Raw genomic sequence first — 7,816 nt, 5'->3', positions numbered from 1 at the left:
CAGCTCTGTGGCCCCCAATATAAGGACACAGACATGCTCAAGTGGGCCCAGAGGAGGGCCGTAAATACAATTGTGGGCTGGACCTTCTCCCTTATGAGGACAGGCTGAGAGAATTTGGATTCTTCAACCTGGAAAAGAGAATGCTCCAGGGAGATCTTATAGCGGCCTTCCAGTATCTAGGGGGGTGGAGGCTAAAGGAATGATGGGGAGGGACTCTTTATCAGGGAGTGTATAGATAGAATGAGGGGTAACAGTTTTAAAATGAAGGTAGATTTAGAATGGATATTAGGAAGAATTTCTTTACTGTGAGGGTGTTGAGACACTAGAACAGGTTGTCCAGAGAAGTTATGGATGTCCCCTCCCTGGAAGTGTTCAAGGCCAGGTTGGATGGAGCTCTGATGGCAGGAAGGTTGGAACTGGATGATCTTTATGGTCTTTTCCAACCCAAACTATTCTGTAATTCTATGAGTCTTTGATTCTATGATAAATGGCAGTTTAAATCTTTATCCACAGAGAAAAAACATTGCTTTCACATCTTTTCATGCATCACATACGCAGATTTCACAAGAGGTATATGAGCACCAACAGGTGACTTATTGACTTGGTTTATGGTATTCCAGCTATGGATGGAGAGCATCCTCACAGCCATTACACTGATAATATAGAGCAATTTCTTGCAGTAGCTAGGAGGTAAACAATATATAATAAGGCATGCACCTCTAGTCCAACATTCTATGTCCCTATATTTTGTAACTTTTAATGAAATTAACCATTAGGATAAGAATTATGTAAAATCATTGTCATTGTTGTAGGTTTTTCTAGCACATACTTTACATGTAAATAAAAAGATCGTGCTGCAGGATTCACCCATAAAATGATGTTATTTGTAAAACAAAGCCCAGATCAGATTGACACAGTATTTCCTTCTTAATGTTTACTACAGTTACATTGCTTGCACATGAAAGCTCTTTTGCCAGAATGCAGTTAAAATTTCACTTGTTGACCAGCATGATACTAGTGTGGGGAGAAAACATGCTTTTAGAAAGTATCACTTTTATTGTTATTGGAAGCAAAGGTAGGTGATTGCTTTTACAACTGCTAAAATTTCCATTTTACCTCATTTCTTTAAGAATTAAATTTAGAGCAAAAACCTTACTCTCTCAACTCACTTATAAATCAAAACTTTTCTTAAAATGTGTAAAATACCAAGACATAAAAGAGTATTTGTGCTGGTTTCTTTTTTTTTTTTTTTTTTTTTTTTTTTTTCCTTTTTAAGAAAATGAAACCATGTGAGTACAAAATTCAAATAAATATCAATACCTCTTTTTTTTTTCTGAATAAATTGGATAGGACACGTCAAAGTTTTTTTTCTGTCACAAAATTTCAGTGAAGTCAAATTCAACTAATATTCAAATTCTCTTAATTGCACACATTGAGATGATATAATTTGTCAATCTAATAATATTATTAATCAGAAATAAGTGTTTTATGTTGTTACTTATTAAGAAATGACAAAATATTAACATTTTAATTGACTAAAATTTTTAAAAGGTAAGATTCCACATCATACATTTGTAAAGTTCGCTTCTAAAATATGCATTTATGCACAAGATTAAATATATATGCATCAGACTAAATCACCTGACCATCAAGATTTCTGGTTATGCTAAAATTTCAACTGAAAACCAATAACCTAGAACACTGAATCCTTGCAAAAAGATTAGGTAGTAGATACAGACAAGTAAGAAATAAACTTGAGTCAAATAGCCTCTAACAACATCATATGGAAGAACTAAATTTGTGCTGCCTTTTCTCATCCTTAAACAGAGTGGAAATTCCCAGATTTTTTTTAAATTTAGTTTTACTTTTTTTGTTTCTGGGTTCCCTCCCCTCCAAATCTCTTTCCTGTTACAGTGAGGAGTGCAGAGATTCCCCAAGATATGATACTGGCTTGGCGTTTGTTCACTTACTCATTTAGAAATACTATGAAGTTAGTATTTATATTTTGTTCAGTGATCTTGCGGAGCTCCCCTCTTCCTTATAACAAATATTCTCTGCAGGAGCTGAATACAGCAAAAACATTTGACATTGTTACACAGCTACAACTAATGTTTTGAAAATGACCAATGAATGGTTGCAGCAACTCTGATTTTCAGAAAATCTTGTTGATAGTGAAAGCTACAAACTACACAAACAAGTATGTGTAGTAGGTCAGAAATTATTTATGTAGCTTTCAGGTTTCATTGGATAAAAGAATAACAAAGTATCCCTTCAGAAATCATGTCTTAATTCTCTAAGTTTTTCAGGTAGTTCTAATTAAGAACTGACTAACCAAATTAGTGTCTTGTAATGCATATCCTAATAACAGAAAACAGATGCTACTAAATTTTGATGAGTGTTATTGTCAATGCCTGGAGCTAACACAGATAGACAGTGTATATGTATATTAATATCCCATTCACTCAAACTGGATAATAGTGTTGTGTACCACAGGGACCACCTAAGGCAAAAATCTTACTTACATACTACTATGTCTATAAATATTTATGTGATCATATACTATCTCTGTTATGTTTTATGTAGTAGCTCACACAAGGAGGGAGTAATTTCATTTTACTAAGTAAACTAATATGATATTGTAGAAGTAAAGTATTTCTTAGATAGAAATAGACTGGCAGAATCACAGAATAATTTGGGTTGGAAGGGACCTTTAAAGATCATTTAGTCCAACCTGCCCACCATGGGCAAGGACATCTTTCATGAGATCAGGTTGCTCAAAGCCCCGTCCAACCTGACCTTGAACACTTCCAGTGATGGGGCATCCACAACTTCTCTGGACCACGTGTTCCAGAGTCTTACAACCCTCACTGTAACAAAAAACAAAACAAAACAAAAAAAAAAAATTAAAAAAAAAAATCTTCCTTGTGTCCATTCTGACCCTACTCTCTGTCAGTTTAAAAAAATTGAGTTATTACTACAGATTTTGGTAAAAAATTTCTCTGTCTGTCTGCCAAAGAACCAAACAAGCTATAGCTCAAATAGACAAGTCTGGGTTAGTTCCAAAACCAAGAGAGATTTCTGAACAGTGTGCACATTGCAGTATCTCAGAGGTGCTCTTCTGGCTACTTTCTTTAGGGTCCTTACCCCAGTGAGAGCTAACCACACTCTCAAATGTGTCAACATAATGTCATTGTATTAGATCTACCAAAAAGACTTAGATTAGCTTAAATACTTCTTACCATGGATTTGATTTCACCTGGATAGAGAAAGCACACATTTTACTACGAGAAAGGAAGCTTTTAACCTACATCCTGTAAGAGACTGTGTTGGACTCTGTTTGTCTCAACATTGCTGCTTCACGACTACCACTTCCTGGCCTCAGCATCCTGTTGCTGTGAAGGAGTACTCTCTGAAGGAGACGAATCATCCCCGATGAAACCACGACATCTGCCTGAAGCTAGAAGAGCAGCAGCCTTGGCAGTGCCTACCAAGCTGCACCTGCATGCAAGCCAGGTGAAGAGGAAATCGAGGAGAGGAAGATGTGCAGAGGCTGAAGGCACCACAAGTCGACCTCCCGCCAGCACAACCACCATGAACACCTGGGCACGCACACATGGAGGACCACAGTGCAGCACATATTACAATGAGCTCCGTGGAAATGGGCGGACTCTTCAGAGAAATCATGGGGACTGGGACAATAAAAGGACTGTGTACTCCTCTCTCGGGATGCTTGCTAATGCTTGTTAACTCTTGTACTCCTGTACACTTGTACTCGGGTTCTCTTCCTCGGAGCTGGGACTTTGGCGGAGCTTGGAGCACCATCATTTGCACTGAGACTGAGCCAATGGTACATCACTGGATTTGTGGCGGTGGTAATTAATCCTGCTGTGCGGGAGAGCTGAGCATGCACACGACCAATGTGATCAAGCAATGCCCGTTTATTACAACTAAGAAAGCCCTTTTATAATGTTCTCCCGCACACGTAACATGCAGTACAAGTCCTCAAGATTGGACAGTTAACTTAGCCCGCGCTTTAAACCTTCTTATGATTGGATAAAAAGTGCCACATCAGCCTTGCCAGGCTTCCTGCCTTGTGGAACTTCCTCTTCCATCCCAACCCCTTCCGGGGGTTGTTTGTCTCATCGAGTTTCTCCCCCCTCATTCAGGGTTACGTCCTTATCACATTCTTGCTCGGCTGAGGCTCTTATCAGTCTTGTTCTCATGCAGGATTGCTCACATGTCCATTCTCTCACAGAAAGTCCTCTAGAATCCCAACACTGCTGCATCTCTACTGTTTTCTTGCTTAGGGATTCTGACTTTTCCTTTCTTTTCCTCTCTGTCTTATTGCTGTTATCAGTTTTTGTGGAAAATAAAGTAAACAAGGTTGTACAGCATCTGACCTCATTTGTGTCTTAATTTCACCCCTGGGATCATTTAAGAACCCTCCTCAATATTGGATCGGGACACATCCATGAAAGTCCATTTGAACATAATGTGAACTCAATCTTCCATTTCCTCATTAAATGCGTACCACTTCATCAGGAAATTCAAAATTGTTGAAGGTAAGTACAAAACTTAACTGTAATTTCAAAATAATTCTTATTCAGGAAAATGTATTCAATATGAATTCTGGTGTGTATGTGTGTGTGTGTTTTATGTTTTCTTTTTTCTGAAAAGAAAAGCCAAAGACTAGAAGGCATAGATTTCTGTATATATATCTGTGATAAACTGCTCTATAACCTTGGGTATGATATGTAAAAAGAGAACACTAATGTTTGTCAGAAAGCTGTGTTAGGAAACTTAATTAGGTAATATTGATGCACTGTTACTGAAATGCAAAGCAGAATGTAAATTCAAAGCATTTTTTTTTTTTTTTTTTTTTTTTTTACAGTTTTAGCAGGTGCCTCTTTGGCAAAATTTGTCAAACTTCTTTTTACACACATGCCCAAGGAATCTTCGAAGCAAGCTGTTTTACATTTGAAGTACATAATTAAAGATTAAACATTCCAGATGACAAAATGGTATGGTAAAATCCAGATCTCTCATACAGATTTCAGAATTAGCTTTAAAAGGCCATATATAATTTTCTGTATGCTGTTGTGACACATTAAATGAAGGGCAAAATCAGACACAGAGCTTTGGGGAATTGTTGATCAAAGTAATTGCTTCCAGTTTGAAATGCATAATGAGACAGCCCTGCATTGCGTTTGTGTACCCTTTTATATTCAGCAATGCTAAACAAATCCTTGCACCTATCTGTAACTCACAACGTTTAAAAATGGAAATATAACGAAGAACAAAGATCCATAGCAGAATTCTTGAGACTGCACAGAAAAGCCTGCCTATGCCCTAGTGCAACTCCATGTTCTAAAGCACGTTTCGGCTTTAGAGGAGACATTTACTATATTTACACTGTAGCAAATTGCCTATTTTAATAGCTTCACCTGACTCATAAAAAGATGTTTAGAACCTTATCCAGATCTGTTTATGGCAAGAGAGAAGAACCTGTAAGTTTCAGTTCAATTAATAAAAAAGTATGTAAAGTTTTCTTTTCTCAAAATATTGTTAAGAAAAGAATCCTTCAAAGTGGCTTAAGGAATATACCAAGTTTACATATATGTATGTGTCGGTTTAGGCCCTGCTGGGACTGGAGACCATGTTGCTGTTGTCCCTCCCTCACCCTCGGACACAAGTAGGGCACAAACCCCGGGTTAAAATAAGAAGAAATTGAATACAGCAGTGTGATAAACAATCTGAACAACAACAGTAGCAATGATAACAACAATAAACAGCAATAACAGTGAACAAGACAAAAGATATACAGAGAAATACCGCAATGGTTACAGACAGGCCCGTGCTCCCCGCAACAAAAGCCACAAAGGAAAAAGTTCCCACGCTCCCGCACTTGGACCTGACATCAGCATGGTATGAATAACCCGGCTGGAGATCCCTTCCCCCTCTCTGCTGGGGAAACTTAACCCTATCCTAGCTGAACCAGGACAATGTATTGTTTAGATAAGGCCAGGATCAGCCAGTCTTTCTTATGATTAACCTTGGAAATACTAATCAGATTGCATGAATCATCTAGAAGTTCCTATAATCAGCCAGAAAAAAAAATACTGAAAAATAAGTGGTGCATACTAGGTAAATATACTATATGGTATGAGGTATATATAGGTTATGCACATTCAGAAGTCTCTTAAAATAAAAGTGTCCAAAACCCCCCAAACATAAAGATAGAAACAAATAAAATGTAATGTTCAGCTGTGTGTTTTGCATTTTCTAGCCTATTAAAGATTAATGTGGACATTTTTTCCTTACATGAATAATTTTATTTCCTAATCTCATTTGAAATAATAATTTTATTCATCTTAATAAATATAATCAACTCACAATTACCACATACCTCACTGTCTGAAAACTTGTTTATCACGTACTCAGCAAAAATTATGTACACATGAAGGCTTTTAACCATTTACAGTTAATTATATGTTTATTGCTCAACATATTTTACACAATATCTAGAATATTTTAAATGCATAGTTAGTTAATAAATTTTACTTTTTTTTTCCTCTGAAACTATAGCCTGAAATACCACTATCTTTCCGTTAGAAAATAAAATTTTGAGTTTATTTGTTTAATGAGAATAAGGATTGTTATCAGGTTTTATTTTTCTGTAATACAGCAATAATTCAATATGTGTGGTCAATAATTTTAAATTTGCCTCTGAGTCACCATAGAAGACAGTTAAGACTGTGAATGTATATAAAGAAGGAAATAGACAAGTATCAATCTTTTTAGAACACTCTTAAAGTGTAAAGTACTAGATGTTTCAATTGTCTACAAATCCACAAACATAAATAATTAATTATTTAAATCCTCGAAGTAATTCATGTCATTATTATGATAATACATCTGATCAGTGTAGGCACTGTGTATGTTTACACTGACTATCTCAGAGAGCTCACAACTAAAATAAGCTTAATACATAATGTTGGAGAAAATAGTTACGTGGTATACAGTGCACACATATTACCACATAAAATGAATGCCACTGTGGTAAGTTACAATTGGCTGGCATTCAGACCCCCCCCACACCTATTCTCTCACTCTCCATCCTCAACAGGACACCGGGGGGAGAAAAAGGTGAAACATCTTGTGGGTCATAATAAGGACAGGGAGATCGCTCACCAATTACTGTCACGAGTTAAACAGCCTCAACTTGGGGAAGATTAATTTAATTTATTACTAGTTGAAAATAGGTTAGGAAATAGTTGTGGTCACTTTGTAACACTCTCTCTGCCATTCCTTCTCACGCTGTTCCCCTGCTCCAACGTGGGGTCCCTCCCGTGGGAGACAGTCCTTCACAACCTTTTCCAGTGGGAGTCCTTCCCGTGGGCTGCAGTTCTTCATGAACTGCTGCAGCATGGGTCCTTTCCATGCAGTGCAGTCCTTCAGGAACAGACTGCTCCAGGCTGGGTCCCCCACAGGCCATAGATCTTGCCAGAAAAGTTTCTCCTGTATGGGCTCCTCTCCACAGGCTACAGTTCCTGCCAGGAGCCTTCTCTGGAATGGGGTCCTCCACTATCTTCTGATAGAAGCCACATCTGCATCTCCCTCCCTCCCAGAAAAAAAGCCTTACCACATAAACCCAACACAGTTTATTATATCCATATGTAAGGTGTGATCCTATTTCTCTTTGACTGCTAAAACGCAGAAAAGTTTTCTTGTCTTTGGGAAGAAAAAGCTGAGTAAACCAGCTAATCTCAATGTTGCACAAAATGTAAATAAAGAGGTATGACCCCTCCATTGCTAA

Source organism: Athene noctua, chromosome 1 (assembly GCF_965140245.1).
Source record: "Athene noctua chromosome 1, bAthNoc1.hap1.1, whole genome shotgun sequence".
Taxonomy (NCBI): Eukaryota; Metazoa; Chordata; class Aves; order Strigiformes; family Strigidae; genus Athene; species Athene noctua.
Note: the sequence above shows the minus strand (reverse complement) of the source record.